Source organism: Opisthorchis viverrini, assembly GCF_000715545.1.
Source record: "Opisthorchis viverrini unplaced genomic scaffold opera_v5_161, whole genome shotgun sequence".
In the NCBI taxonomy this organism is placed as follows: domain Eukaryota; kingdom Metazoa; phylum Platyhelminthes; class Trematoda; order Opisthorchiida; family Opisthorchiidae; genus Opisthorchis; species Opisthorchis viverrini.
In genome coordinates, this window is record NW_008751815.1 from 572,477 (window position 1) to 580,313 (window position 7,837).

General features: G+C 43.2%; 1 protein-coding gene across 1 annotated transcript in view; it reads left to right on the top strand.

The window, feature by feature from the left end:
• The window catches only part of T265_07115 (hypothetical protein), a gene marked incomplete at both ends in the record, with an annotated part of 48,762 nt that overhangs the window by 9,482 nt on the left and 31,443 nt on the right, over positions 1 to 7,837 (top strand). The gene's annotated exons all lie outside the window — the stretch shown is intronic.

A 7,837-nucleotide genomic window follows, 5' to 3' on the forward strand; every position in this document is an offset into this window, starting at 1 on the left:
GGCATCAAGGCGAGATTTGATTGGTCGAAAGTCTCGACCCAACAGCCAATCACGACCAAGTATTGACCGAATACCGGTTGCCAATGTCGCGTCAGAATTTCCAGAAAGTTATAACCGCTTACGCTATATACATGAAGCGCTGTACAGCTGTTCCTGACTTCGTTCTGGGCGTTACTATACCTTGTACACCTGTGGCGGCTGTTTTGACGTGAACGCTAGCTTGGGAGGCTCAGACCGAGAACCAAGCTGAGAAAAATACCGTTACAACACGATCCCAAGTACAACATATTGATTGCCCCTGGCTAGGCCTAAGCAAACTAGCAATATCCCAGCCCATGTGCGGCTTCTGGATAACACGGCAGGTGGGCACCAAGGTGGTGTTGCAGATGGACAAGTTGGGTATAAACTGTTATTTTAACATTGTTTTAGGGTAACCCAAAGGCATTTGTGAGCATTTTTATTGAAACCAAGTGATTTGTACTTTAAAATAGAATGTGCCACAAAAGCACATGTGTAGAAGGAGAAAAGGATGACTCACAAATGTGGAGAATTTTACGAAAAAAAGGCCGCAGATTGAAGTTTTTTTCACTTCACATGAAGGTCGGTAGCCATAGATATTCTACGCTGCCACTGATACCAACATTCTCCTCAATAGGTTAGAATCGTTTATCGACCCAATATTCATGTAGTTTTGATACTTGTTTATCATTAAATTATCAAAATGAGAGCCTCGTTTGCACACTTGATAGGGGGGGCTTGTGTCATCTTCTATTCGGATGAGAAATCAATTTCTACACCGTCCCGGTAGGATAGTAATTCAAGGAAGCATCATTGCTTAAGTGGCTTACGATATCAGCCTATAGTGAAGACAGACATCCCGAGCGTGCACATGTAAACCACACTGATGGGTATTCATGATACCTGGTGAGTGCTTACAAAAAATCTACTCAAAAAATTGCTCTTACCGCGAAATCTGCGTCTTTGTTTAGGATCGAGTTATCCCAGCCACCTCTGGCTGCTGGATCTGCGTTCTCATTCAAAGACCCAATGTTCTCTTGTACTAAGCGTGCATACCAACAATCTGATTGGTTCCGTCATTGATTTACTTAGAGCTTCCTGTAAACTGAGAAAGTAGTCAACATGAATACAGATTAGAGTTTCCACCAGAGATTCACTGCGCGAAAGACTCCTACTAAAGAATCCGTTAAAACGATTGTACTCTAGAATATATACTAACGCGTGGATCATCGGTTAAAAAGACAAACAAAATAACGAAGCTAAAGCATCAAATCTGCATGGTGAATGATTCAAGTTGATTTAACAGCACATGAGTCACAAGGTGACGGTTTTCCAATAGCATTTTATTCGCAAGATCTTATACGCAGTTTCCAAGATATGTTAAACTTTTCCGACCCTATTGATTACTTATGACTGCTGTTACGCATTTAGCTTCTTCACATCGCTCTTTTTGATTGGTTTCCTGTTTACCATGTCTTAGTCGCGTGGAAATTTCCTCTTTGTTAACTTGTACGTTTGATTTGACTTTTCATTCTAGGACCGACAGCAACAAGTGGTCACAGACAACCATGTGGGTTCAATTATTTTCCCAAGAATAATTTCCCAATAAAAACAAAATAATGATCATCTAGTTGTACGGTTTCTCAAAAATTGACTGAGGAATTCTTTTTATGTTAATTTATTATTGAAAAATAGTGGAGAAAATGCTATATAAATGTGCAGGGTTGTTACTCTGGAAGCACGCATTTGGAGTCAAGCTGTTGGGGTTACATTGAGGCTGCTTGGCTGAAAAGGCGGTTATTGTGGACGGCTGGTATAAGACCGCCTGAATCAAGAGATCCATTCGTACGATTTGCTGGCTTCAGAGCTATGGAATACACATTACTCCAGGACGGTTTCGAGCAGACTCTTTTATGTAGAACATAAGGCTGACGAAAACTCGGGGACTGCGCCTACCTGATGAGCCCAAAGTGGAAGGGCGAAACCGGTCGTGGGCTGTCAAAGAGTTTTCAGCAACCTTGTGAGTAGTTTCCTTTGAGAAAATTTACAAACTTTTGTGCAATCTGGTTACGCTTTGCGTGACCGCTTTCAGTGACTGTGAACCTACTCGAGACCGATCGTTGCTGCGACAAGAACAGATTTGTAGTCCTTGTACTCATTCACCGGGCTATAATGTTTAAACCTAGGCACTGAGATTTCAGTAGTAAACCAGCTAATTGTTCAGCCTCATTTAGTTGTACAACAACCAGTTAGTTGAAATTTAGGGAGTGTATTGCTGAAGGTCGCAGTGGTAAATTTGTGTAGTGCATATTATGCTACTGTTCAACTCACAACAGCAAGAATGTGAAATCCAGAAGATACTATCCACACCGAGTTTTCGTTTTAACCATTCCATCATGTTTTGCCACAGCACATACAATAACTTCGGCAATGCAAGAAGGTAAGTGGCGTGGGAAATTTTATGGTTCAAAACATCTCCATCGTGCTGAATGATTTGTGCGCCATGTGATATCTTTCTAGTTTGATTCATCATCATCATTACCATCATCGGCAGCGTGGAATCGGTGTTCAATACCGACGCTTCACTGCCCTACCTAGTTTGATTAGCGAAGAGAAAACACAAGAATAGTTGCAAAGTCCTTTCGAAACTCAAAGGTTCATCCAGTGCGGGTGACCTTCATCAGGAGCGAAGCAGTCGGAACAACAAAGGGTAAGAGAAACAAGAGTGAACTGGAGTTCAATGGTGTGTGGTCAGCTCACGAGAGGCTGTTCACTGGCCAAGTTGTGCGTTATTGAACCTGTGATCAGTTAGTTACGCTATTGCTTGGCGTTTGTGAGCCCTGACCACACGCAGCTGATATGGACAGACCGACGTCCACTTATCCGCTGTGGGGCCATAAACACTAACCAATTGTGCGACCAGCTAACCTCAGCTTCAACCCACGCGCACGTAACAGCCACACCCTGGTCCTGGTGTGGGTTACCAAAGATGGTCGATTGGTTGATTTATAGGAATCCTAAATTTTATGATTTATTTTGAAATTTCTGTTTTATACTCCCCTGTTTGCTATGACGAATGAGATGCATACCGTTTGTGTAACCTACTGACTCTCAAAAACCTAGTGATTCTCTTTACGTTACGGAGGGTAGATTCTATCAAAGTCATCCACTGCTTCTTTTTCGAACTTTTGGCTATTCCTGCGATTTTATTTCATTACCGGCGTCCATTCTTGCAAGTATGAATTCGAGAGCTCCTTGGAGGACCTGATGATGCTACTAAATCAAACAGGAATTTGGTGGATGTCCAACGTGCCATGTCGAGTAAAAATCAGACACTCCGTATCTGCTTTTCCTGTTTCATCACTCTGCACTTTGTCTTCATGGATTCGCAATGATCGGCGATCCACCCGGTGAATGTTTGTTCTTTATTTACACAAGCACAGGTTTCTACTTTGTTCGACCCCAGCAGACTGACGTGTTGTTGGATGATGATGAGGAAATACAAGCTATCGCCACAAAGTCATTTCAAGTAGAACATAAGGTTGACGAAAACTCGGGGACTGCGCCTACCTGATGAGCCCAAAGTGGAAGGGCGAAACCGGTCGTGGGCTGTCAAAGAGTTTTCAGCAACCTTGTGAGTAGTTTCATTTCAAACTTCTTATTTTGGCGTCAGTTACACATCCACGCAACTCCAAGCGAACAAATACGACCGCTTTTTTGTAATGACAGGAGTTAGCTGTACCCGATCAGCCACCCTGGAGAGTGTTAGTGCGCAGAAAGAACACCCAAAAATGAACCTCTATAAAAGCACAACTAAGCCGAGTTGATTGCGGTGGAATGTTACACATTTACGAAAATACCGTGTCTGGCTCATGTGGCATTTTGATGCAGTGTACCATGCGGGTGTTCTTCCGGCCCAAGTGAATGACTCGGGTTAATACGGTATCTTGTCCGAATACCCAATATCATCTTTGAGGCCTATGTGTGTGTGCAGAGATCCGGTTTGTGTGAGACAAAAACACATCACCCAGCTGAGGAATACGGTTGAATTCAATCCGGCTTTGTCCGGATGGTTTGGGAAGTTGGCTGAGTGTTACTTCCGATACAGTACAGGGCTATTGCTTGGCCGGACGACTTATACTATTCTGTGCTTCGAAAGTACCTGAATTCGTGTGCATCACTTGCGTCTTGTTCGCGAAAAGTATTGATCAGTTCGTTTGCCTCTGCAGGTGTTCCAAGTAAGTAATTGTAGTGAACCAATTGATGATGCTACATGAAATCTGCTCGTTGTTGCGATCAGCTTTGAAAGAATGAGTATTTTAGGGAAAGTAATGATTTTTGCGTTAATTGATGGATCATAATGGACGATTGCGGGTAGTCCAGTGGTTTTGTTGAACCAAGGTAGTCCGCACTCGGATCCAGAACTCTCTCTCTCTCTAGTAGAATATTTTGTTTTCAAAACATCGCATGGAAGGCAAAAATTTAGACCGATTCCTACCTTTTGAAAAGTGATCTTGGATTCTGAGGTTGTTCTTATATGTCTCTATTGTTTTTTTGCATTTTGCATCAGACCTTGTGCTTTTGGTAGTCACATTCTGATTTAGATATGTCCTGGTCTGATCAGGACCATCATTGAGTCGATATTTGAGGCACAGGGAACGCAGACCAGGTTGACCGAACTGCCAGTATACCCTAACGAAGCCTTATGGTTCGGATGCATCCACGATCACCAAGTACTCGGAGCCCTGATCCCATCGTGACTACTTAGTCGTTACGAGGACGAAATCAGGTCTCAGTGCTTCCTTTTTTAATGTGTGAGATAATTGGCTAGGTACTCCATCAAGGCGGACTTTGCCCACGTGTCACCAGCTTGACTGCCAACAACACAGTGTACAACGACGCGATTTAAGCTAACCTGCTTTGTGCATCACAGACGCTTGCGGGACACCTTCGGAGGTCATGGGTTTTTAATCATCGGTACTAAAAATATCGTTCTGATTTGATGAGGACATCAAATCGGAGAAATTCATTCTGCCTCCATATATCAATCGGTCACTATCCAAAGAATACACTGACCAATCGATGTACTCCTTATCCCGGAGAACCATTTGCCTCCTACAGCCTTATTCGCCTAGTCTTGTATCAGATGGAGCCGACTGATACCTGCCGGATGGGGACTAGACAAACCAGCGGTTGGTGACCCTTCTAGGTATGGCCGTGTCACTCAGCTAATAGACGTCCCTCATCAATGCTATCGCCTTCCCTGAATAGCTCACACTTCCTGTCATATTGAACAAGCAGATCTGTTTGTTGTCCATGCACAGACTAGGGCGTCCCCCACTCCCTCGTTCCCCTTATCCTCGATTAACGAAGCTTTAGACACTGGAAACGCCGCACTTCGGTACACGGCCAGTAAGCTGAAAAAATGCTCCAGAACGGGTGGATGGCAGTTCAAGTAGGTATATATCGACACATCTGTTTACAAGTAAAGCAACGTAATCAGCCAGTAGATCAACAACATCCGCAGTGCCACTTGACTCGGGATACCTAACAGAGAGCTCAGTTGATCGACAAACACAGCTGAGCTCCCCCCTTCCACCCCCAGATGGCTTCGGAAAAAACAACCAGTTTGCTCAGATCCTTACGCCTGTAGCTTCAAGCATCCCAATTCGGTAATTGAGGTCACAACTATTCAGGATTTCACGGTATCATATTATGTGGGTTGTATTTTTTAGGCTGCAAAATTCGTCACGCCGATTCATTTTATAAGAAAATTCGGTGCTCTTTTGTCAGTCGCCTACTTAAAATAGTCAACACTTATAGGTAATGAAGACCGCTACATCGGACAACACAAACCTTTAAGGAGGATGATGGTCCTCAACATTATACTCATAAGGTTGCAGGAAATTCCTCGACAGCCCATGACTGGTTTCGTCCTTCTTGCGGCTCGTCAGGTAGACGCAGTCCCCGAGTTTCCGTCAACCTTGTGTTCTACTTGAACCGAAATTGCACGAAATTAGCAAAACACACTCATTTGCAAACAAATTTGGTTTTTCGGAGGCTCACCTGGAACTCAGCGGCATCCCCAATCCATGATGTTTTTAAGCAACTGAATGTGTGGCACCAGGCTGTCTCAAGATAACCTTGGTAGTGAGTGTAGGAATGTATTGAGCATCAGAGTTCCGGCAACTGATGTTATTTTTAGCTGAATTATTATCATAACCTGACCTCAGCGAAGAGAAATTCAGCCTATTTTCATAAAGGAAACTACTCATAACGTTGCTGAAAACTTTTCGACATCCCACGACCGGTTTCGCCCTTCTTGGGGCTCATCAGGTAGGCGCAGTCCCCGAGCCTCCGTCATCCTTACGATCTACTTGAACCCAAGGTTGCACTGTTTTCGAGAAATACACTCATTTGCAAATCAATTTGGTTTTCACGGGAGACTCAATTTCAAGTAGAACATAGATTTGACGGAAACTCGGGGGCCGCGCCTGCCTGATGAGCCCCAAGAAAGGCAAAACCGGTCGTGGGCTGTCGAAGAGTTTTCTGCAAACTTGTGACTAGTTTCCTTTATGGAGAGATTTAGGCTGTTCCTTTTAAATTGAGCGGAGGTGCGCCGAACACAAAGTTAAAACTGGTGAACACTTGAACAATAGTATGAAGTCTCGGGATCAGGATATGTTTTCAAGGTTTCATGCACTGTGTGCTTGACACTCTGTGCAAAGTCTTACTGCGTCGGATGAAGGTGACCGGGTTGTAGCTAGATGCAGTATTGATTAATCAATAATTATACAGCCAAATCCCCGGTTGTCGCAGGAGTATTGACAAATAGTCACAGAAACTCTACGAGATGCCTTCGAAAACTAAAGAAAATTCATGAACTCGGCGCGAAACTTTTTTTGAAAAAAATAATTTTCTCTCTCAAACTTCAGCTTTACAACCACAGTATCCGATGTTTCAACCTTCAATGAGTAAGAATCGGGGAGTCATTTTTCACATGTGTTTTCCATCTATCTGATCGTTTTTAAGGAGAAACGCACCTACATCCATGTATCTCGTGAAATACTGGGTAATCATACTAGAAAATTCTGTTGCGTTTTGTTTCGCTGTTGAACCTCATAATCAACTTCATCGAGAAGTTTAACAAGTTTCTAAGATGGAATGAACAACGTAGACTCATCATCAATGACGAAGTACTGTCTCAAAGCACAAATTGTTTTAGCTTTTGCATTGCTATCCTCGTGAGAAAACCTGATGGTCTACACTTTAGAATACAGCGGAGGCTGACAGTCATTTCGTAGAATGATCGAGTCACAAGATGATTATTTGATTAGACAGTATCCGCGTTAGTTTTTCTGGATGCTGACCGCTTCAGTTTGTTTTATTTTGCTTTAGCACAAATAAAAACCGAACCTGGGGTGCAAGGAAGCTGTAAGTATTTTTTTAGCCTTTTTTGTGTGGCTCGAGCCTTTTAACTCGGCGCACGGGTTACCTATACCCTCAGGGGACCTTATACAATGAAAGCTAGATAGTTCTAGGGAACCTGTTGTTTGAAACCAACAATGACTTTATGAAAACTTCCCCTGACGCGAGTGGATCGTAATCTTTGGGTTTCGACAGGAAGCTCTGACACCAGAACAGTTGCACACAAGGTGAAAACTTTCTAAAAAACACTTTTTTGTGCACAGTAAAATACACCGAGGTACAAAGTTGCTACTTACACAACGACATTCAGGTGTGTGTGGAGACAATATGCGTGTTGGTGCCGTTCACCCGAAGATTTTTGTCTTGTTTTAGAAGACAGGAATATGACCCC